Consider the following 24,005-nt stretch of genomic DNA (forward strand, 5'->3'; position numbering starts at 1 on the left):
TTTCAGCTCAGCACCAATGTGGACACAAGAACAAATGGGTATAAACTGGCCACCAGGAAGTTTAGACTTCAAATTAGACGAAGGTTTCTAACCATCAGAGGAGTGAAGTTTTGGAATAGCCTTCCAAGGGAAGCAGTGGGGGCAAAAGATCTATCTGGTTTTAAGATTCTACTCGATAAGTTTATGGAGGAGATGGTATGATGGGATAATGGGATTTTGGTAAATAATTGATCTTTAAATAAATCAGGGTAAATAGGACTAATCCCCTGCGATGGGATATTAGATGGATGGGATCTGAGTTACCCAGGAAAGAATTTTCTGTAGTATCTGGCTGGTGAATCTTGCCCATATGCTCAGGGTGTAGCTGATTGCCATATTTGGGGTCGGGAAGGAATTTTCCTCCAGGGCAGATTGGAGAGGCCCTGGAGGTTTTTCGCCTTCCTCTGTAGCATGGGTGACTTGAGGGAGGCTTCTCTGCTCCTTGAAGTCTTTAAACCATGATTTAAGGACTTCAATAGCTCAGACATAGGTGAGGTTTTTCGTAGGAGTGGGTGGGTGAGATTCTGTGGCCTGCGCTGTGCAGGAGGTCAGACTAGATGATCAGAATGGTCCCTTCTGACCTTAGTATCTATGAATCTAAGAATAAAGCTCAGGCTACAGATTTGTGTGGCCCCTTATTTTATGTAATCCAAAGGCCTTGCAAAGGTCCTCCGTTCGTAAGAGAGGGCTTTATATTTCTCTGTCCTCCGGCTGTGCCGGCTCTCCCTCAGCATGTTTGGCTGCCCTCCCTGGCAGCCAGGCCTGGGCAGGGAGTGGGACGGAGCCACTCCCGCTCTCTGCTCCTTGCAGCATAGCCAGCTGCCTCAGAAAAAGTCTGGTGGGGACGGGCGGCAGTGGTTGTCCGCTTCCTGACCGGGCTCAGCTTCCGGGGACAGGGGCTCACTCTAAGCATGCCAGGATGGAGGGAGGGCTCCAGGTCACTCGGCCGCTAGCCCCAGAAGTCGAGCCTGTGCAGGGGGCAGCCAGGCACTGTCCCAGGCAGCTGCTGTGCTGCAGTGGGCAGCATCCCAGCGTGGCCAGAAGAGGCTCTGGTCCTGCCCCTTCTGCTCCAGCTCTGGCCATGCCCCTTCTTCTTCCCACCCCGGCAGCTGCTGTGGTGGAACTTGACCTGGCATTTCCTGCCCCCCCCGGCTCCCGATGTATCACCTCTGCCCTCTGAGGTGGATGAATGCCAGCTAGGCAGGGAACAAAAAGGTGTGGGTCGACAAAACATTCATTACAATCAAAGCATCTAGGTAAATTAAAATAAAAGCTTTGCTCTTGATATGCAGTGTCTTAGGTTTATTTCATCCTGCTGCTTAGTTTCTTATTTTATTTTACTGTGGTGGTTTATTATTCATTTTCTAATAAGAATTACAGTGGTCTAGCCTTAGCTTCCCCCTTCTCTCTATTATGCAACACAGCTCAGACTAAACATAAGAGTTCTGTTGAATATTTGTAAACTTCTGATGGGTCTCCTTTTCTAAAAGCCTGGATTCCCCTGACTGAATGGATTCTGCTCTTTCATTCCCTAATTAAGACCATTTATTACTGTAGATCTCATACAGGTCTGCTTTAACACCCTGTGGGTGGCAATTTAAAAAACTATTGGCTCTTCATGTTTTCAAAGCACTCTTCATTTTCATCACTGTGGGTGCAAATAGGGTCAATAAACACCCTTAGCTTTCAATAGGGTGATTGTACTGTGAACTACTAACTGAGCTTTTTGGTACTCTCTATACAAATGTTTGGCACTGGAAGAAGTTCTATTACTTTCATGCAGGCTGTCTCAGTCAGTCAGTGAAATGATATAACCTATCACCCAAACAAAATATGTTGATATTGCCACTGTCATTCTCTGTTTAAAGTGCTGATAAAAATCAAATCATGGGAACCCCTCTCATCTTTGAATTTGTATTTCTTCTTTCTAATGTATGTTTCCATAATTTGATTAAATCAGAGGTGCATGGCATATGGCTTTTTGCTGCATGAATTGCTACTGATGTAAATGTCAGTGAGCGTATAATTCCAGATTTTCTTTTTGTAAATCACAATGCATGGTTCAGCCTGAAAGCTTCCTAGACTGTAGACCTTATTATAGGTGAATAAAAAGGGGAGGTTGGGGGGAAGGGGAATGACGTCTGAGATTTTGTTTCAGTTGAAATGAGGTTATCATGATGAATGATGTAGCTGACAATGAGATTTTTATAGCCTGTCTTAGAGTAGCAGAGGAACTCAAATTATTATTGGCTCACTTTAAGTAATTGTAATCTAAATAGCACTGTGGTTGAAGAGAGGGAGTGAAAATCATTCAGCTGGCTTTTTCTTTTAAACAAAGCAAGATTTTCTTTTTGTCCTTACACAAGTGTCCTTGTTTGTTGTCTGAAATTTACATCTCGTATGTTGTCTTGATCAAATACATTGGTTGCCATTAAAAAGCCAACCTTTACCAATTAGAGATACTGCTGTTTCCCGCTGTTATTAGAACAGGATATAACAGCCCTGTGTTTGACAAAATGTGCAGCAGGTCACCAGTCAGATGATCTAGACTACTCACTGCACCAGGGTAAGCAGAGTTGGTGAGCCTTCAAAGCGATAAAGACAAATGAGTGTAGCCTGCTGGAGGATAGAAAGAGACATGGTGAGTGAAAGATGAGTTAACCCAGTGAGCAAAATGGGAGTTGTTCACGTCTCCTCATTGATTCAGTCCAATTACCTGCAGTCTCAGAAAGCCAGTATTGCATGAGTTCAAGTTCAGAAAGCTTTTTTCACAACTAGAATACTAGACTTTTTTTTTAATGAAACCTTACATTTAGCAGAAGCCCCCTGTTCACTAGGGGAAGTTCCCTGCTCACCACTGATGAGAGAACAAGGGGATGCCTGGGTACTCTGTTGCTCAGATGTGTCAGTGGTAACAGCAAGTGAATGGTGACAAGTTTCTTAAAATGGTAATCACAGTAAGTTAAAACCAGCTTGAATGTTTTGCCAGAATCATCCTCTGCTCCGCCCAATTCCTTCCCTCCCCCGCAAAACAACTCCTTCTGATTGGGGGGCAATCAGTGTGTACTTACTGCAGGAAGCTTAATTTTTGTACTGTTGAAAATGTGAGCTAATGAACATTTTAGGGCTAGGCATTGTTAGAGGTGGCAAAGCTGACGTGCAGTCGTAAAAGAGTTCAGCTCTGAAGCTTTATCACTGAAGAGAAAAAACATATATTGAGGACTGTGGAGTGTCATGTGTCCCCTTCTATCGCTCCTTTCCCACAAAACTTAAAAGCCTTTGTAAAAATGCCAACAATAAAGAGAGAGATTATCAATGGGATTTCTTTTCAGTCAAAATTCCTTGAGGTCTTCAGAGTTGCAACCATGTCCTGGCACGAAGCTGAAATAGGCCTGTCAGTGGGAAATACCTGATAAATGTAACATTGTGCAAGTCATGACTGCAGCATTGGACAAATAATTTGAGGTCACATGGGCGAATTGCCTTGGAGCCTGGAGGCAGAACAGAAATGAATATCAATCCCATTGTTAATATCCCTGGAATAGAAACCAGAATCTCTGATTAAAGAACTTTCTGCCTCATTTAAGGACAGTAACAACATGACTATGAAAACTGAAATGCTCATAGTCTCTACTTGCATCAAGGATGTTAAGCTGATAGGCTACTACTGGAAGGAACTGAAGTGTTGTGACACTTCCCAGGATACACAGTATTGTGAGGCACTTCACCACCATCTGCCCATAGCATGAGGAAATCTTGTACTTGTCTTGTGCTTGTTATGGATCAGCTCCCTGAAACCACCAGCCTCTGGCAACACAAGCACTGTCTTCCTGGCCTCGAAAGGCCTCGCTCTCTCTCTCTCTCTCTCTCTCTCTCTCTCTCTCTGTATAGGTTAGCAATAGGGGCACACCAACCCCTGCATCCTCTGAGTGTTCCCTGTAGTGTTCAGCCCCTTATCCACCTAAACACAGAATTACCAGGCGTGCTATTCCCAAGGAACAGTACATTGCAATTTTAGAGCACAGTTCTGCTGTATACATAGCACTTATTTTTGTTTTCACTATAAATATATGTTTATCGTCAAAGAACCGAGATTCAAGTGATAGTGAGTATGAATATTGGAAACAAATGGTTACAGATAAAACAAAATCATAACTCACTTGCTAGAGACTAAACTTAGTTAACGAGGTATTCCTCTATCTCTTACAAGAAAGCTTACCCCAAGTTCTTTCCCCGTCGTTTTCAACCAGTTTGGTTGAGATCCCCCTTCTCATAAGATCAAGCCCACTGACACCTTGTCCTCACAGATTTAAGGACTGCCTAGTAGTTCTTATGTATCCGTTATAGTTTCCAAAGTTCACTGTATAACCCTAAACAGGATGACTCCTGCTGTTCACCTTGTCCTGTTAAATTCCTTTCTTTGAAGATTTCACAATCCTTGGTTAGCATTTGGTTCAGAGTTATGAGTGGAGACCCATTGTGAACTATATAATGCTTAATTTACATGCAAACAGATAGATAAACATTTCTTGCCTGAAAGAAAACCTGTTTTTCATATTTGTTGGTGACCAGGCCCTAGATACAGACCTGAAGAACATAATTTTCAGAGTACAGACATAACTGCTACCATGACCTCTGTACATGTGTTTTGCAGTGAGATTGATGAGCAATGTGACACAGACTTATTAGAGATCTCACTTGATACCTTTGGGTGAACTAAAATGTAGGTACCAGACCCAGGGGATTCCTATAACCCTTATACATCCCTTATGCCTGCTGCCAGTTGGCATCAAGAGGTCCCTGGGTCACAAGTGTCTAGGGAAATAGCTTCCATACATGGTTTGAAATGCATTGTGACATGATTCACTCTGAAGGTGTATCTTATGCTACATCTACACTGGGACTTAGGGCTGAGATTGCCAGCAGGCATAGACATACTCACACTATCTCTCATTGAGCTAGTGCTCTAACAATAGTAGTCTAGCCACAGTAGCATGGGCTAGCCACCCTGAGTACATACCTGCGGGGTCCGGTTGAGTTTGTACTCTGGGTGGCTAACCGGTGCTACCACTCACCAGTGCCTGTCAGTGTTACCATGGTTACCCTGCTATTTTTAGTGCACTAGCTCCACAAGAGCTCCATGAGAGGTAGTGCAAGGATGTCTGACGCGAGCTGGGAATCACACCCTCAACTCCACTTATAGCTGTCCCCATAGTTTTTTAATCTTCAGGTCCCAACAGGACTAACTCAGCACACCTTCCTTTGCCCTGCTGTTAACATGGATCCTTGTGGTAAGGCCTTATAAACCAGGACTATGCCTGCTCTTTATGGATATTCAAAATCCGCTGGCACGTTTTATAAGAATAAGTGTTTGTCCTGTTGTGCTTGACCAAATGTCCTAGGGAAATTGGAAAGCCAGTTTACCCCTGTACGGTGTAAGCATATTAGTTACCATCTAAAACTTATTTTAGAATAGCCTACTTCATAGTGAGAAGAGTGTCTGAAAAACACCAAATGGGATTCTGGAACATCATTATTTTTGCAAACACAGAATTATGCAATAAAGAGGGCAATTTCATATTTGCGAACATTTTAAAATTCTTTTCCAAGGATTCTTCTCCAGCTAAGCCAGCATATGGAAGCTGCCAAAGAGCTGTGCACCCATTCTGGTGGATTTTAGGTTACTTTTCATCTGAATGCTCAGACTCGTAACTCCTCCTCCCTATTGAACTCCATTTTGTGATTTTATAAAAAATACACATAAACTAGTGATTGAGGAACTTCAGAAGTGGGATTCAGAACAAAGACTCAGAAATTCAGATGCTTTTCTGTTCCATTGGAGACTCCCTTTATCCTTTCTCTCCCCACGACCCCTTGCCCCCAACAGACTTATCCCTGTCTGTGGCTGTTATCTTGAGGGGCTAAGAGAGGCCCTTTTGCAGCTACTGCTCATTCAGGAGGCGGGGGCAGGAGGAGGGAGGAATGGTGGGACTTTTCTCACAACCTGTGGCTTTTTCCTCAATTTCTCTGCTGAGGAGGGCCAAGTCCCATATTCCAGCTATCCCTGCCAAACTGATTCTTTCCACCACCACCCAGTAGCTACTCTCATTCTGTCTGTTTGCTACTCTGCTCAATGGCCTCTTGTGATAGGAGGCAAAACTATCCTTCAGGCTGTAGCAATGGCCACAGTCCCTGGGTTCTGAACAAGTGGGACTGCTGGCAGCTATGTATTTTCATTACTGAAAGGAAACTGAAGGGCATTATTTAAGTTAAAAGACGCACACAAAATCAAGCAAACATTACAATTTCCTCTTCCTAACTATGAACCGGGGCACTTGACCAAGCAAAGTGTCCCTTACATGTATGAATAAAAACCATACCTTTTAATAATGAAGAAATCACATTTTTTCCCACCCAATTCCACATGCACTGTACTAGTCTACTATGTTTGTTTGAGGACAAGAATTTTGCTACTGAGTGAGTGGATAAACCTCAGACGCACGCACGCGCAGTGTGAATGGGTACCAGCTAGAGAAAACCTGTTGGGAGTAGTTTACTGTGTTTTTAAAAATGAAAACCTCTGTACAAAACTTTGTTGCACTCGGATGCTTTTCTTTGCCTTGTTGCCTTTAATCTCTAAAGAACAGAATGTTTTGTAGCTGCTCAATTTGCTTTAGTTATTACCATGTGAAAGAATTTGATGATTCTAATTTCCTTCTCTACGCTTCTTGATTTTTAGTTCTATAGTAACACTTCCATATCGGTTGTTGATTTTACGATAGCCAGGACTTTCTCATTAGTTTTCTGCTACACCACCATCCTGAGGACATACAATAACCAAATTCAAATTGGGGGACTGGCAGTAGTTTAATTTAATTTTTGCCGAGTTAATTATACAATTTGCATGCTGTCTGCTTAGAAGTGGCTTCCTCTTTTGGAGATTGACACATTTACAAGCCACATGTTTCATTGTCCAATATGAAATATACATAAATAATCACTGTTTATTTAAAACCAAGTGTGAGGCAGAAAAAAATAGAATGACCCAATACCATGTAATTTGTCAAACGTTAAAGAAGATAAGAAGAGAAGAGCTGGCCAGAAAACAAGAATTATAGGTTGTGAAAAATGTTGAGGTTTCAGAATTTTTCATTCCTCATGTGATGGGGGGAGGGAAGAGAGCAAGACCCCCCACTCCAGAATAGCTCAGTGGTTAGGGCACTCACATGGAATACCCGGGTTCAAGGGCTTGCTCTGCCTGATCCAGTGTGCACTCTTACTAATGGCCTCTTCTGGGGTCTTTGTCTGGTTTTGATGAGAAATTCTATCAAGGACCTGAGAAACCTTCCTAATGAAGGTTTTGTCAAACTGATAAATTTTCACAAAAAGTTTGTTTTCACAAATCAGCATTTTCCAACAACAAGAAAAGTTCTGTCCAAAAATTCCTGGTCAGACTCTACAGAAGATTCTACCTCTGATACAGTAGTCACAATTAGAATATCAGCATATCCAAGTTACTGTATGGTGATATCTGAGATCAGTTTTCACTTGCACTTAAAACAGGAGACTTGTATAGCACATGTATGGTAAAGGTTGGTGTGACATTACCCAGAGTATAATCTGAACCAATGAATACCTGTGTGCCCTCAGTTCTCCAACAGAGGGTGCCTCTTACCCTACTTTGCTGTGAGAGCTACCTTGCCTGGTCTGCTCACACAGCCTGCGGCAAGTAAGTTCCTCCCAATTATACTGTATGAGTGCTATAGTACTCTGTGAATTACATTGCAGAGCAACACCAGCAAATTCCCAGTCTCAGACTTCTCCCCAGAAATGTACATCTTGTACTTCCCAGCTCTCTCCTGGACAATACAGACTCATATAAAGTCTGTCATTTTATTAATAGAAAATGATATGCTCAAATCCTGTTATCCCAAATGGAATTTCCCAAACACTTCAATCCAAACACATTGGTTTAGATAAAACAATAAAACAAGTTTATTACCTACAAAAGACAGATTTTAAGTGACTACAAGTAATGAGGCATAAAAGTCAAAATTGATTACAGGAAAATAAAAGTAAAAACGCAACAAATTCCTACTTAACAAGCTAGAGTGAATTCAAAGCAAAGTGTGTCTCAGCACATGTTTCACCAGTCTTACTGGCTGAATTTCTTTGAGTCAGGATCCCTCCCCCAGTCCAGTTCTGCTTCCTTGTTCTTCAGGTGTTGTCGATGCTGTGGATCGAGACAAGGAAAGATAATTTGGGGCATCTGCTCTTCCTTCTTATAGTTCTTTCTCGTCTTCAAGAATCATTTCCAGCTGAGGTTCAGAAGACAGAAAGTCTGGCATACATACTGGTTTTTCCCCTTTGCTTTTAAATGATATATAAATAATGAAGTTGATAGACGCAGAGTCAGACGGATTTTTGTTATAAACCGGCAAAGTGATAATGTGTTGGGATTTGGAGAGCAAAGAGGAGGATAAAGAGAAAGCTAAGAGATGACAGTCATATAATCTTTCACTACATTATCCTTCATACATAGCAGCCACAAGCAGGAAAGATTAGAGAATTTGAGCTGTCAAATGAAAAATTAAGTTAAAATGTTTTTTTCTATTTTTAAAGATGTTATCAAAATCTTGTGAAGATTATAGTTGTACATGAAAAATCTAATATTTATGAGTATTTACACACGTGTGTAAGTGCAGTATATGCAATTCTTGCTGTTACCACCAAGACATGCTGGGGTCAGTTATACTCACAACTACCCCAATCCTGCAACTTGATCCTGCAAATGCCATAAACAGCCCTACTGTTCTCAACGGGACTCAACGTGGGCACACGTTTTGGTTGCAGGATTGGGGCCTTGAAATCTGAGCACTTCCATCTCTTGATGACCCGATGATGGGTGCAAATAAGGTATTGCAAATGCAAAGGGAGACAGGGACTCAATCTAGTTGAACCTCACTCTATTAATGCATTGTGAAGGCTGATGCCTGCAGACTATGAACACACCTGGCCTGAGTAGGTGGGACTATTCAAGCGAGTAAGGGCTGCAGGAGCAGACCCTTGGGGCTAGCTCGGATCATTGAGGGTGGCAGAATCAACCAGTTGTTACTGTTTCAGAGAGGGGTTTTGGAAGCTATAAATTTTAAAAGCAATTACCTATTAAACTGACAATTAGAATAACAGGGCTGCTCAGGAGTCAGAGCAGCAGCACATCATTTTTCAAAACGGTGCAAAGTATTACCAGGGAGAAAATTAAGAGCTGCTAAAAATATATTCATGGACTGGAGAAAGAAAAACAGGCAGAAGAAAATGTGCAGGTTCCATTAAGCTGCAGAAATTTTCTGTGGACACACCAAGGTACATTTTCAAAGCAACATATGGGGTTTATTCGGTGGCTCTAATTTTAACATGAATGGGAGTCATGTGGCATACTCCCTGCATATGGCTTTGAAAATATCCCCCTGAGCAGTTAAGGAAGACTGAAATCTCTTCAAAATCATTTTTTTACCAATTCTGAAACATTTATAAATGAAGGCACTGATGGATTTAAAGCAGCCCTACACAGCATAAAGTGGAAATATAACAGATAAAAAGATATTGACCAAGTGCTATAAATATGCTTGGGTTCTAATCTACAGGGAACTGAACCTGGCGGAAGAAAACCTGGGTCTGCTCCCACTTTGGCCACTGATTCTGTGTGGCCTTGACCTTTTTGTGTCTGTTTCACTAAGATCATCATGCATGCCAACTCTGGTAAAATGCTTTGGTATTCAGATAGCTGCATTTTCGCAATATACGCTGGCACAGTTCCATTATGTTGTTTTTTTAGGGTAACAGAATATTCAGATTCTCTGCATTCTAGTTGCTTTCGTTGATTTGCTGCATCTGAGTTGGAAAGACTCTACTTAGAGCAATAGTTTTTTTTAGAATAGTTTTTTTTAAAAAGAGCTGAGTCTCTCTCTGACTTTCCTCCTCTCTATAGTTCTGGTGACTGTACAGATGATCACAGAGGGCCAGTGTAACTGTCAGGTGTCCACCTTCTCTCTCCTCTGTTATCTCTCTGAAGTACCAGAAAGAGGGTTTTGACTGACTAGGCTCAAGTCGTTGAGTCATCAGACCTATGTTGCAGTGTCATTGCCTGGCTCATTTATGACAAGTTTTTGAACAATCGTGAAATAAATACTTTCCACCTGATGAGAGTGAAAAGGGTATTCAATACATTTGATAGTCGTGCAGCAAATGTGTCTTGAACATACATTTTATAGTTATACAATTCCCAGATATGCTGATCGATGAAGATGTCCCAGTGAAAATTCCTGGGACATTGTGACATCATTTGGAGAACCAAGACCTTCCAGGTAAAATGGGGGTGTTTGGTCTCTTTATTGGGTCTTGAATATCTAGCACTGTTCTTGAAAATCTAGAGAGTACTGTTCTTTTAAAAAAGTCAATTGAAATCAACCTTAGGAAGCCCAACAGTTTTGATATTTTTCCTTCTGAGTTGAGAGATCTTTGATATAGTGCTTAGGTGAAATTTATTCGTTAACAAAACTTGATTTTACAGTGCCTCTCAAAGAGCTGTTCTAGCATGCATACTCTACTATATAGATAGGAAAGGATGAAAAAAGTTGCAACAACAAAACACCCACAGAGCAGTGAGTACAATCTTCCTAGAAAACAGATGATATTAAATTAGATCCCTGCAAGTGCTCTTTTAATTTTTGATGCTTGCATTTGCAGTCAGGAACAGCAACTGAAGGCAGGGTGGTTGTAATGGGCTCCTTGCTGCTTTGCCAACAGAACCATTATCATCTGAATTAAAATAAAAATTCTCTTTGAGGAAACTCATATTAGCAAATAGTCACATGACACAGCTGACAGGCAATGCCTGGGGCTACGAATACAGTGTGCATCTTCTAAAGAGCCACATTCTTTATGCTTTGAGGGAAAGCTTGATTTAAGAGGAGTGAATTGCTGGGTGGGGTTTGCCTCTGTGATGGCAGGCATGGTGATGCTGCAGTGTTGATGGCATGTTTAGTATGTGGATGATTGAGAGAAGTAAAATGCATTCGGAAGATCAATTAGAGGAAGACTCATTAACTGGAAGGAAGTTCTGAGCAGATGGGATAACCTTGACAAAATGAGCCAGAACACACACAGTTGGGCTTGGTGTGTGGGCTGAATGGTGAGACATGTTTGTTGTAGAGGAGGTTCAGTGAGTGCTTTCCAACAGCTGATCCTTCCTATTAGTCTTAAGAGAGAGAACAGTTTCAGTAGTCACCTGAAATATTTTGAAGCAGGTAGAATACTATACCCATAAAAACTTTAGTCCTGAATAAAAAGGGAGTATAGTTAGTCTGCTCAGTCAACAGTTGTATTTGCAAGGCAAAATGGAAGGTGGGAAGTTGCTTACCCTTTCCCTAAAACAAAGGGCATTTTTCATTTTTTTTTTTTTTTTGCTAAGGGTATGTCGGGAAGGCGGGTATTATGTAGTTTGCCATTGTCAGAGCTTCAGAATGTCCTCTGGATCTTCAGAGATTGTCATTCATTATTTTTATAATATACATTTAAATTCTGTGAAATCAAATTAGGTTGTTAAGTTTTTCCTTTCACAGGTGTCTTTGTTGTTGATTTGTTAATCAGGACAGTGCCCCTCCATTTCTCTTGGTTTCCAAAGTGGAGAGTCTAAAGCTTTTCCTCCTGATGTTCCTCCAGTCCATCTAGCTTGGTTGGAACTTCCATTTAAAACACTGGATATAACAAGAAATGTAAAAAAAGAGGCTACTATGTGAGTGCAGAGAGCAACACTCATGTATATGTATGTGCAATGTATTGCATTCATGTGTGTACGCAACACTGTGCATATATGTGTGTATGTGCAAGCATGCACATTTACACATACATGTACATAGGGAATGAGGATATAGAGGTAGATATTACCATATCTGAGGTAGAAGCAAAACTGAAACAGCTTAATGGGACTAAATCGGGGGGCCCAGATAATCTTCATCCAAGAATATTAAAGGAATTGGCACCTGAAATTGCAAGCCCATTAGCAAGAATTTGTAATGAATCTGTAAACTCAGGAGTAGTACCGAATGATTGGAGAATTGCTAATATAGTTCCGATTTTTAAGAAAGGAAAAAAAAGTGATCCAGGTAACTACAGGCCAGTTAGTTTGACATCTGTAGTATGCAAGGTCCTGTAAAAAATTTTGAAGGAGAAATTAGTTAAGGACATTGAAGTCAATGGTAAATGGGACAAAATACAACATGGTTTTACAAAAGGTAGATCGTGCCAAACCAACCTAATCTCCTTTTTTGAAAAAGTAACAGATTTTTTAGATAAAGGAAATGCAGTGGATCTAATTTACCTAGATTTCAGTAAGGCATTTGATACCGTGCCACATGGGGAATTATTAGTTAAATTGGAGAAGATGGGGATCAATATGAACATCAAAAGGTGGATAAGGAATTGGTTAAAGGGGAGACTGCAACGGGTCCTCTGAAAGGCGAACTGTCAGATTGGAGGGAGGTTACCAGTGGAGTTCCTCAGGGATCAGTTTTGGGACCAATCTTATTTAATCTTTTTATTACTGACCTTGGCACAAAAAGTGGGAGTGTGCTAATAAAGTTTGCAGATGATACAAAGCTGGGAGGTATTGCCAATTCGGAGAAGGATCGGGATATTATACAGGAGAATCTGGATGACCTTGTAAACTGGAGTAATAGTAATAGGATAAAATGTAATAGTGAGAAGTGTAAGATTATGCATTTAGGGATTAATAACAAGAATTTTAGTTATAAGCTGGGGACGCATCAATTAGAAGTAACGGAAGAGGAGAAGGACCTTGGAGTATTGGTTGATCATAGGATGACTATGAGCTGCCAATGTGATATGGCTGTGAAAAAAGCTAATGCGGTTTTGGGATGCATCAGGAGAGGCATTTCCAGTAGGGATAAGGAGGTTTTAGTACCGTTATACAAGGCACTAGTGAGACCTCACCTAGAATACTGTGTGCAGTTCTGGTCTCCCATGTTTAAAAAGGATGAATTCAAACTGGAGCAGGTACAGAGAAGGGCTACTAGGATGGTCCGAGGAATGGAAAACTTGTCTTATGAAAGGAGATTTAAGGAGCTTGGCTTATTTAGCCTAACTAAAAGAAGGTTGAGGGGAGATATGATTGCTCTCTATAAATATATCAGAGGGATAAATACAGGAGAGGGAGAGGAATTATTTCAGCTCAGCACCAATGTGGACACAAGAACAAATGGGTATAAACTGGCCACCAGGAAGTTTAGACTTGAAATCAGACGAAGGTTTTTAACCATCAGAGGAGTGAAGTTTTGGAACAACCTTCCAAGGGAAGCAGTGGGGGCAAAAGATCTATCTGGTTTTAAGATTCTACTTGATAAGTTTATGGAGGAGATGGTATGATGGGATAATGGGATTTTGGTAAGTAATTGATCTTTAAATATTCAGGGTAAATAGGCCAAATCCCCTGAGATGGGATATTAGATGGATGGGATCTGAGTTACCCAGGAAAGAATTTTCTGTAGTATCTGGCTGGTGAATCTTGCCCATATGCTCAGGGTGTAGCTGATCGCCATATTTGGGGTCGGGAAGGAATTTTCCTCCAGGGCAGATTGGAGAGGCCCTGGAGGTTTTTCGCCTTCCTCTGTAGCATGGGGCATGGATGACTTGAGGGAGGCTTCTCTGCTCCTTGAAGTCTTTAAACCATGATTTAAGGACTTCAATAGCTCAGACATGGGTGAGGTTTTTCATAGGAGTGGGTGGGTGAGATTCTGTGGCCTGCGCAGTGCAGGAGGTCGGACTAGATGATCAGAATGGTCGCTTCTGACCTTAGTATCTATGAATCTATGAATATACGTGAATGTTGCTATGCTGGGGGTAGACTGAAAAATAGAACATATTTGCTTATTAGGTAATTAGATATTGCCCTGTCTGACCCTTTTTTTTTTCATATTGTCAGTGCAAAACTTTGCCCTCAATATTGTCAATTTAAGGAAGCAAGCAAGTAATAAACAGTGAATTGCATTATTTTCTATTCAGCCTATGTTTGCATACATTTTGTTCCCAAGGTTGGGGAAAGGCAAATAGATTTGTAAGGTAGTTTGAGCTGTTCTAGTCAGCCAGTGTTATTTAATGGTTGAATAAGATACTAGTCAACAGGACTTCTGGGTTCTATTCCCAGCTCTGCCAGTAAGTTTAATCTCGGAAAAGCCCCATCACCTTTCTGTGCCTCAGTTTACCCCTCTTTCTACATGTATGTTCTGATATTTACCTGCCTTGTAAGGGTCTGATGAGGCTTCATTGATGGTAACTCCTCTGATGAAAGGCACTATGGAAGGATATAAATTTATTAATTAAATGTTCTTAATCATACTAATATAATTTCTCCAAAGGCTGCTGTACATGTGATCGTTGTTTTTAAATGCAGAGGATAGAAAATGTTCAAATTTTAACAAAAAGTAAATCAAAAGGCTATTTTTTCCAGAGTTGCTCATATAAATACATACAAGGCCTGTAGAAGTTAAAAGGTGTTCACTGATGTTCTCTGGCCCACTGTTCTTAATGTTGTATTAGATTAATACTTAAGACTGCGTTTTCAGGGTAATAAAAATTCTCACACTAGTAACTTTTTTCCCCTTTCAACAAAAAAAATGTGAGACTTTTGAGTGAACAGATTTAATGTGCCTGCATGGCAGATGCACTGACACACAAACTGCTGTAGTCTCTGGGGTGAATAATCTCCTCTTTAGATCATTCCCAAGTACATATTTATGTAATTAACATATTAAAAACACATACATGATTATTTACACAATGAAGCATGGCAGCTCCAGAGTCATTAGTTTAATACAGACACTTCTGGGAGCATTTTATTAAATTATTTTCTCCTTTTGTTTTCGTACCTACTCTTAAAAATATAAAAAGCAAATAACCCAAATAAATCATCCTTTTATTATTTTATGTGAACAAGTAGAGATCACATCAACATGTTCCAATAGAAGATGAGCATAACAAAATACTGAGCAGTTGATATTTCTGCTAGCATTTACCCTTATACACACTTCCTGCCAAGTATTCAGATTTATACATGTGTGAGGGAGAGGGTGAGTAGTAGGAAGCAAAGATCTATTTTATTCCCCTTCATTGCAACAGCATCAATGCATCAATAGTACCCTTGTATGCTGCTCACTATTCCTCATGCTAACAGAGAATATTAAAGGGTGCTCTTGGAGTTGGACTCTCTGCATCAGAGGTAAATTCAGTCTTTGTCACTAGCGAAGTGAGTGTTAGGGGAGCAGCTAAAGCCAGATGCCCCATAGACCATTGTTGGCATCAGGGTACAGCAGTATAAGATTACTTCTGTGCTGGCCAAATGTTTTCAAAGCAGAGAGAGTAAAAGAAGGAAAAATTTAACTTGATTAACGTATGTGGAAGTCCTTCTCGACAAGGTGGTTAAGTATTTTGGCATTGGACAAAATTATATAGTTGGTTGAATCCAAAAACCCAAGTGTAGAAGTTTGGCTTGTAACACCCAGAGAGGCGAAGTTTCAGATTTTGTAACACCCCAAATTGGTGTTACAAATTGGCCTTGTAATTTTATGCTTAGAGTATTACCTATAGAAATGCTGGAGCTGATGGTCTGAATTCTTCAGCTATTTGTTATGCAATGGCTTGATGTATAACTGATCTGTAGTTCTGGAATCACCATTATATATGGTATATATTTGAGATGACTAGATTTAAAGGTTGCAGAGAGCTGCAGGGTTGGTTTGTGGGTTGTTTTTGTTTTGTTTTGTTTTTTTGGGGGAGGGGTTTGGTGATGGATAAAAAACTGCCCTTGTGTATGTATGGCCTTTACAAACCTAAATCACATTCTAGAGTTGCTTTTTCAGATAAACATTTGATATTTCAAGTCCTAAGGTCATTGTCACTAGACTATGCGCAATACTTTATATCAAAATCCACTGACCTTAAAATCTAACCACTGTGAAGAGGAATATTTGCCATTTTATGGATTTTGGTTGCTCTGTTCTTTAAACCCGATGTTCTCATTTTTGTTTTCCCATGTACATGTTTTGGTTCAGCTTGATAGCTGTTGTATTTATTTCTTCAAGTCTGTTCATTTCCTACTCCTGTTACATAGGAATCATCTTACAAAAGAGATCCTAAGTAGTGAAACCACATGTTTGTAGAGGAATATGACCTCAAGAAATTATAAAAGTTGAAGTGTATATTTGCTGCTTATTGCATTGGCCAAGCATAACTGAAAACTTCCACTATTATTTTAATTGTTGTTATGCATATTAATATCTGTAGTTTATGATTTTTCATATTTTATTTCAGAATAGATATCTGAACTTTGCAGACATTTAATAAATCCACACAAGCCCTTTTTTAGTGAGTCAAGTAGTAGTATTCCATTTTACAGAGGTGTTGAGGTGAAGTGGCTTGCCCTCAGTATCTCAATGAGTTAGCGTTGGAATTGGAACTGGAACCCCAAAGTCATGACTCTCTAGCCCACCTGCTGCCGACCTCCCAGCTTTCATATAAATCATAGACATTAGAGGTGGGAAAGACTTAACAGATGATCTTGTCAATTCCCCCAGCTACTGCATAATTAATTTCTTTGCTATGTTCTGCTGAGTTGGAGGACCTTAGTTGTCAGAGAAGATGAGAGCATTGTAATCCCAGCGTTACTAGACAGACCAGGTGTGTATTTCTCCAGATATTGCCCAACATCTCAGGAGCCCAAAAATCAAGCTTTATTTGTATAAAACTAGCAGAATTCTTGTTTAATATGGAGGTGCACCACATGGAGGCTAGAAGCCTTGCATCTCAAAGGAAGGCAGCTCTGATTAAGATGAAGTACCACATGCTGAAAAAATAGTCTCTTTGGCTCACATCTCAGTATTGGGGTCAGGGCTACATTGTAGAACTCTGTAGGCTACATTTGACCCACAGGCTGCACTTTAAGCAAGATAGAGATATATAAGATGCAACAACTGAACAAACTGGAGGAAGGGGTGTGTAGGCCCAGTGATGCAGGAGTAGTCTTACATACTCCTCAAATTATAAATACAGTAATCTCCAGGAGAGGTACATTTGAGCGAGAGGATACCGCATAAGGGTGATTCTATCTCAACAGGGAAAGTGCTGCGTGATCCAAACAGTAAATCATATCTCCTTACAATAGGCTTGAGTATTAAATGCTCTGTGCCTCTGCATTTCCTTCTGACTTCACTGGGCGCTATGGTTGTAGACCTGGCTAATTTGATTTGCCAAGGGGTGTGTACACACACACACACACACACACACACACACACAATGTGCATCTTATTTTTTTCTCAGTCCTACTACAAATCACACTGTACATCTGTCTGGAGGCAATATATGTGACATATAACCTAAAATACTATCCTATCTATCCATCCATCCAATCTATCTATCCATCTAATTAGGGTGACCAGATAGCAACTGTGAAAAAACGGGACAGGGGATGGGGGGGTAATAGGTGCCTATATAAGAAAAAGTCCCAAAAACTGGACTGTCCCTTTAAAAACGGGACATCTGGTCACCCTATATCTAATCTATGTTGTGTGTGTAAAATTTGCCATATTGGCTTTTTGTGGGATAGCTCACATATTTCTATGTAAAAACACTATCAAAAGTGTGGAAAAAAATTTTAGTAAAAAGAAATTGGCCCATTTTCAAGAGAGAAAAATTCATTTTTTTATGAATTTGGAGAAAAAATCATTAAACTGAATGAAAAATCATCAGACTTGAAGGTTTTTGATATGTTTTTAAATATTTGTTGTGGCCCTCGTTATTAATGCTTGCCTGAGGGAGTAGAGACTCAAAAGAAAGATATGGGTTTGCCTCTAGAATGAATGCTTCACCCTTGCAAATAGACTATCGGGTGGGCAAAACATTCACCCAGAATTTGCAGAGTTATCAACTAATCATCCCATTGAAAAGAAGGAGCTTTTGTCACCACAGAGAACCAATAGCTGCTGTGACCCTGTTGGAAGTTTGTGCAGACACCATCCCAGTAGTGTCTATCTTCTTTGTGAGGCCATACAGGCTCCAAACATCTTCTAGCACCAGTTGGAGATGTTATGCCTTTGATTGTACTGACCTGCTCTTGTAAGTGAGAAGACAATACTAATGATAATTACTGCTGAGTCAACATGCAGTAATTTCCATGTGAATTTTTACTTGGAAATCCACAATCTTGTGGGGAGAATTCCAAGAGTAGCTGTTCTCGAATTCCACTCCTTCCTACCTACAAAACATCTTTCCCAGCTTCCGTTTGCCATGTCTGCTTGACTTGATGAATTCACCTTGATATTTGTATGGGCCTGTTCTGCATAGGTTCAAGGGTCTGGTCTTGCATCCCTGAATCCCTCATAGTTCATCTGTCACCAGTGCTTATATGGCTTCCCTTTACTATAGTATCTGAGCACATCATAATCTTATGTATTTATCCTCAAAACATGCTTGTAAGGAAGGGAAGTGCTATTATCCTCATTTTACAGAGAAGGAAGCTGAGATGCTAGACAATCAAAGTGACTTACACAAGCTCACAGAGGAAATCTGTAGCACAGAAGGGCTTGAACATGGATCTCCTGAGTTCCAGTCTAGCACCTTAATCAGTGATGCTCTTTCTTCTCACTACCCTGAAATCAGTTGGATTGGGGAGACGACCAAGAAGTATGGAAACTAAGGCTAAAGGAGGGTTCACCCTATACTTCAAAACAATATTGATCATTATATTTGCCTGTGATGGTGATTTGTTAAGCAAACTGAGCATGAATGAATGGTCTTGTACTCTGTATATCATACCACAGTAGTGGTAAAAAGAACTATTCATCTATTAGAAAATTCTCCAATTTAATATTGCCTTAAAAGCAAAATACTATGCAGAGGCTCAATGGGACTGTGACAGTTGATCCTTCTGTGTCCAATTGCCTTTTATTTTATGTTTGTTTGTTTGTTTGTTTCTATTCTGTGTAGCTATCCTAAGCTCTTAGTGGTAACAAAGCTTTAAATCCACATAGTCCATAAAGCACAACAACAAATAACAAAATAAACAATTGCAATGCTTGTGTACATTTGCTTGCATATAAGTAAGATAAACCTTTCACGTTATTTCCCTTGCCCTCAAACTAACCTTTTTCCAAATGCCTGGAGAAATAAAGATGGCTTTTTCAGCACACCCTGTTGGTTAGCAAATCTGGCTATAAATTAGCCCTTCCCTCCCCCAAAATGCAAATTGGCTGCCTTCTGCAATTTAATGTTTCAAAACTAAAAGAGGACCATGAATGATAAGAGTGCTGGATAATGATTTATAAAGATATTCACTCTCAAGAAAGTGGCTAACTGCATTATTTTAAATATCTAGTAAAACAAAAGCTGGGAAAAGGTAATGAAATATGAAAAGTTGCTCCTAATCCATAGGAAATCCAGTTTGTTGTGCATGATTAAAAAAGCATTTGTTTTCTCTAAAATGAATATTTATGTGCCAGCATTGCAGCCTACTGACATGAGCGTGGATGATTCTTTTAAACATGGCCATTTATAATACTTAATAGAGTGGTTCTGTAGAATACTTGAGTATTTTTTTTCCAAATAACAGGCCACGTCCTTCTTATTCTTTATTTCGTAAGTTCAAACACATTCATGTAAATATTTTGGCAGAGATGTGTCTCCCTTTCTGTGTAGCTGAGGTATTTATATGGTCCCTATTACCACAGTGTCTAGCCACTTTACAATATTTAATCCTTGCAACACCCCTGTAAGGTATAGCAGGGCTGCTGTTCCCATTTTACAGACTCAATAACTGAGCACGTAGAGGCTAAGTGTCTTGTCCAAGGTCACACAGAAGTTAGTGGTAGAACTTTGAATCCAAGCCTCCTGAGTCTCAGGCTAGTGACCACTGGACCATTATTCCTTTTTTTCCCCATTGCATCCCCCACTTTACTTCCCCAAATCAGGCAATGCTTACTCCTTCTGCTGTCAGGGCTGGATAGGAGTGACCCATATTTCTGAATTGCAATCCACGTGGCAGATGAAGGTTTTTCCTGTTGACAGTTGAACATGAACCCTATTTAGTTGTAGTTGGTAGGTGAGTATGAACCTGGAGTCAAGACTTGGGGGCTAAGGTAGGGGATGTTAAAGACCGTTTGGGGAACAGGTCATTAAAAGAGGCATATAGGTGCCTGTAAACCACTAATAAAATAATGTTATTTCAGAAAGTTGTGCAGTAGAAATAAATTGCCCAGGATTGGGTTGTAGATCCTATTGGTTTGGGTTTGCATGTGAGTTTCACAGCAATGTATTTCCTGGAGCCCACAAAAGAGCTGGGAAGCTAAATCTGACATTTTAATAGCCTGTACATCTTTTTTTGTCCTGTGATTGATAGAATGAATAATCAAACCCAAAATACCATTAAGATCAGCAATCTCTGTGTACATATTTAAGCAATACTGTCTGGCTAGAGATGTGTATATGCCTCAGTGTATATGTACATGATGGCATGCCAGTACACATCACATACATATATGTATGTGTGCACATCCATATATGTATGTGCATGTTCTCATGGTATGTTAGTAGAGGCAAAGCAAATATATGTCTGTGTCTGTATATGCATGTATGCGTTAACTGTGTGTATGTGTGTGTGTTAATTGTGTGTATGCAAAGAGAAAGCAACTATGTGTATGTGTTTTCCCAGCATATATGTAAGGAGACAGCAAACTCTCAATCAAATAAGTAGTGAAAAAAGATGAGATTGCAGTTGATTATGAGTCTGGCAGCAGATGTTCTACACAAATCTAGCTCGCTGCATCCAGTCTGTTTCCATGGTGATGGAATCAGTAATTGTTAAGCTCAGGCGCTCTCCCCTCCTCTTCTCCCAGCAAGGTGGAAGCTGGATATGAGTCTGAACTCTCCCTAGACAATTGCCAGGCCCTAAAAAATAGCAGGAGGGCTGACGGAGTGGGAGATACAGAGACAGGGAGCTATTATTTTTCCCTCTATGATACTAGAAATGAGGCACTCTTCCTAGAAAATAGTGTCTGAAGATGCTAAATAAATGGGCAGGAGTTTCCCTGAAATGGAGGTTCGTTGTGATTGGCTGCTGTTTCCTATGTTCTTGCCAATTGGAGCACAATTCGGTACCAACAATCTAAACATAAGCAAAGCTACATGCTTATTCTTTTGGACTTGAGTTATACACCAGGCAAAGGTGTGCAAAGGAGGGGGTCTCCTGTCACATAGCTAAACTGAAAACGGATCTCATTAAAGAGCTTCATCGGAGACCATCTGCTATTGAAGCACGTTGTTCCTTCCACAGAAAGCATTAAGTCATTTCCTTACTGTAGTATAGGAGGCAAATTTGTCATCAGGAACGATGGAACTACAGGATCTCTGTAAGTAAATCTCTGTGTATACTTATCCTGCTATTTCAGTCTGAGAACAGATCAATAAATAGTTTATCCGCCAAGAAAGAGGAAGGCAGATTAGCAACAACTGTAAATAGCACAAAGAGGGGCTTTTTATTTATTCGTTTCACATCTAGATATATATGGTTTAATTAATGTCTCTAGACATCAGACGTACAGTAGTTATCTATTAGCTGTTTGTATTGCCTTGGGTTATCGGTTAGCCTAATTAGGATTAGTATATGGAAGGGTTTTATATTTTGCTAGGTAATTCAGACTGTTTCTCTATTTTAATAAAGAAAGTGAATCTCTTAACCAAACTACAGAAAACTGCAGGCGCAAAAGTAGGAGCTGCACCTGTGTGGTCACCAACTTTATATTGTCGGCAGGCACATTATTATAATAATTTGTAAGGCACTAGTGCAGACATCCAGCCAAAAACAATCATTAGTTGTTGATCATCCATCACTGTTCTCAACATAGTGAATCATGCCTTCACTGCTCTTTATTTCAGTTATTTTTAAAAATTAATTTCAGCAGCAAGCTCTCTTCTATTTTTAAGCTCTGAGACAGGAAGGAGCCCTTTGTTTCTTCACTAAGCAGGTGAGTGCAGGGCAAGCACAGAGAGTTCCCTCCTTTCCTCAGGAGGGGGCATACATTGGAACTTGATTTTCCTGCCTCTTGTGACTGGTCAGTTTAGATCCTGTTAAGTAGATGCTGCACTGTTAGAGTAAGTGGGGCAAATTCATCAGTGGAGTTACACCAGCCATGAATTTGACCCATCCTTGTTTCTATTTGATCAGGTACTTGTCACTGGACTGAGAGCTTTGCTGCTCAAAGCTCTTGGGTGACTCTCATAGTGCGCAGTTCATTTATCTGGGACAGGACAGCACATAGGAGAGTTTTCGTTTGTGGCTACATCTGGCCATGCTCTTTGGAAGTTATCATAACTAACCTTAATGTAAATGCAGAATGAAGTTGCTTCTAGGGGTCCATTTTCAGCATGGTTTGTGCATGTGAGGAGTTGAGCACAAAATTTCCTTTCCCAATGCTAAGAACTAAGATCTAACGTGCTACACTGCTGCCTGAAAATTTCATCTCAAGAGTCTCCTTTTCAGACACTGCTAAATTGAACAGTTTTTCTCTCTAGATATTTCCTCACATGTTGTGGCAGGCAGAGGTACTGTACAAGATTCATTCCTTCCGTGCAAGGAATAGAGCAGGAGTGACCAAACTTTCTGGCCTTCTGAGAGACATACGACAATCTTCAGAAGTTTGAGAGCCAGGGCACACCTGCCGGGAGCCATGGGTTGAAACATCAGCCTGGCTTCTGCTGAAGCCCGAGCCCTGGCAGATGCGCCACGCAGGGCTGAAGCCCCAAGACCCCCTCCTTGCTGGGCAGAAGCCCTGAGACACACCTCCCTGCTGGGCAGAAGCTCCTACTGCACCATCCCACTGCAAGGCAGAGGTCCTGAGCTTCCCCCGCCCCCCACAGTCTGGTAGGTGGAGAATGGGGGGGGGGCATGAGGGGCTCCACGAGCCGCATATTAATGGTAAAAGAGCCACAGTTTGTCTGCTCCTGAAATAGAGCCTGGTTAGGATGTTGTGGCTGGAAAAGGAATTTGTGTGGTGTGTGTGATTTTCAAGAACTCTGATTAAAAATGATTTTTTTTAAATATAGAATGTAGGATTCCATTATATTACTACAGTCAAAATGTCTCTTAATGAAAGGTGGAGTTGGCTCTTCTAATTATTTGTGAACGTTTAATGCAATTCATTGCTAATTCTAGAAGACCATAGGTTAAGTTTGAATTCTTGCTGTTTGTGATCACTACAGTATTGGTTACCGCTTTCTACATTTACCAGTGATCCTTGGGGCATCTTTTATTAAAATAATGTCCCCAGATATTCTGTGGCAATTTGACTACAAAGTCACTTTTCTGATCTTTGCAAAGAAGATAGATGATATGTTTACAACCATTGTCTAATATGGGGAAATGTACCCTGAGTGCTAAATGGCACAAAGTGATGAAAACTAAATCCTGGAAAGGAGATAATAGTGTATCTGCTATGCTACCAGGCAGCTTATTCATCACTAAAAACATCATCACAGATGACAGCCTAAGCAGAGAGAGGTGCCCACTTGCAATCTTAGAGGTGGTCCCCTCTATGTCAAGGCTGAGACACATTGGAAGCACAGTTGCCAACTTTCAGGTGATAAATAAGCACCCCGACTTTAACAATAAACCAAAAATCAAGCTAATCCCATTTAAAAACAATGCCAAAACAAGCCAATCCCTAAGAACCCCAACACTCTACGTGACTAGATCCCCCTGGCATGTAGTCTGGGATATGGTGGGCCCGCTGTGCACCCCTGACTCTCTCCCCTGCTTGCCGGGAGTCAGTCAAAAAAAAGAAGCTACAAGCCAAACAAGCTACAAGCCAAAAACTAGCCAACAAGCAACTCTCAAGCCAATTAAGCCA

The 24,005-nt window shown here is 40.5% G+C and overlaps 1 protein-coding gene across 7 annotated transcripts in view; it reads left to right on the forward strand.

The window, feature by feature from the left end:
- The window catches only part of ELMO1 (engulfment and cell motility 1), a 438,626-nt gene that overhangs the window by 302,610 nt on the left and 112,011 nt on the right, over positions 1-24,005 (forward strand). Inside the window, exon 1 of one of the 7 annotated variants that reach the window (XM_038391755.2) lies at positions 21,081-21,509. The exons of the other annotated variants lie outside the window; for them this stretch is intronic. The gene's annotated coding sequence lies outside the window, so the exon portion shown is untranslated. Of the gene's footprint in view, positions 1-21,080; positions 21,510-24,005 lie in introns of those variants that run through there. 7 annotated transcript variants of the gene reach the window in all.

This window comes from Dermochelys coriacea, chromosome 2 (assembly GCF_009764565.3).
Source record: "Dermochelys coriacea isolate rDerCor1 chromosome 2, rDerCor1.pri.v4, whole genome shotgun sequence".
Lineage (NCBI taxonomy): Eukaryota > Metazoa > Chordata > Testudines > Dermochelyidae > Dermochelys > Dermochelys coriacea.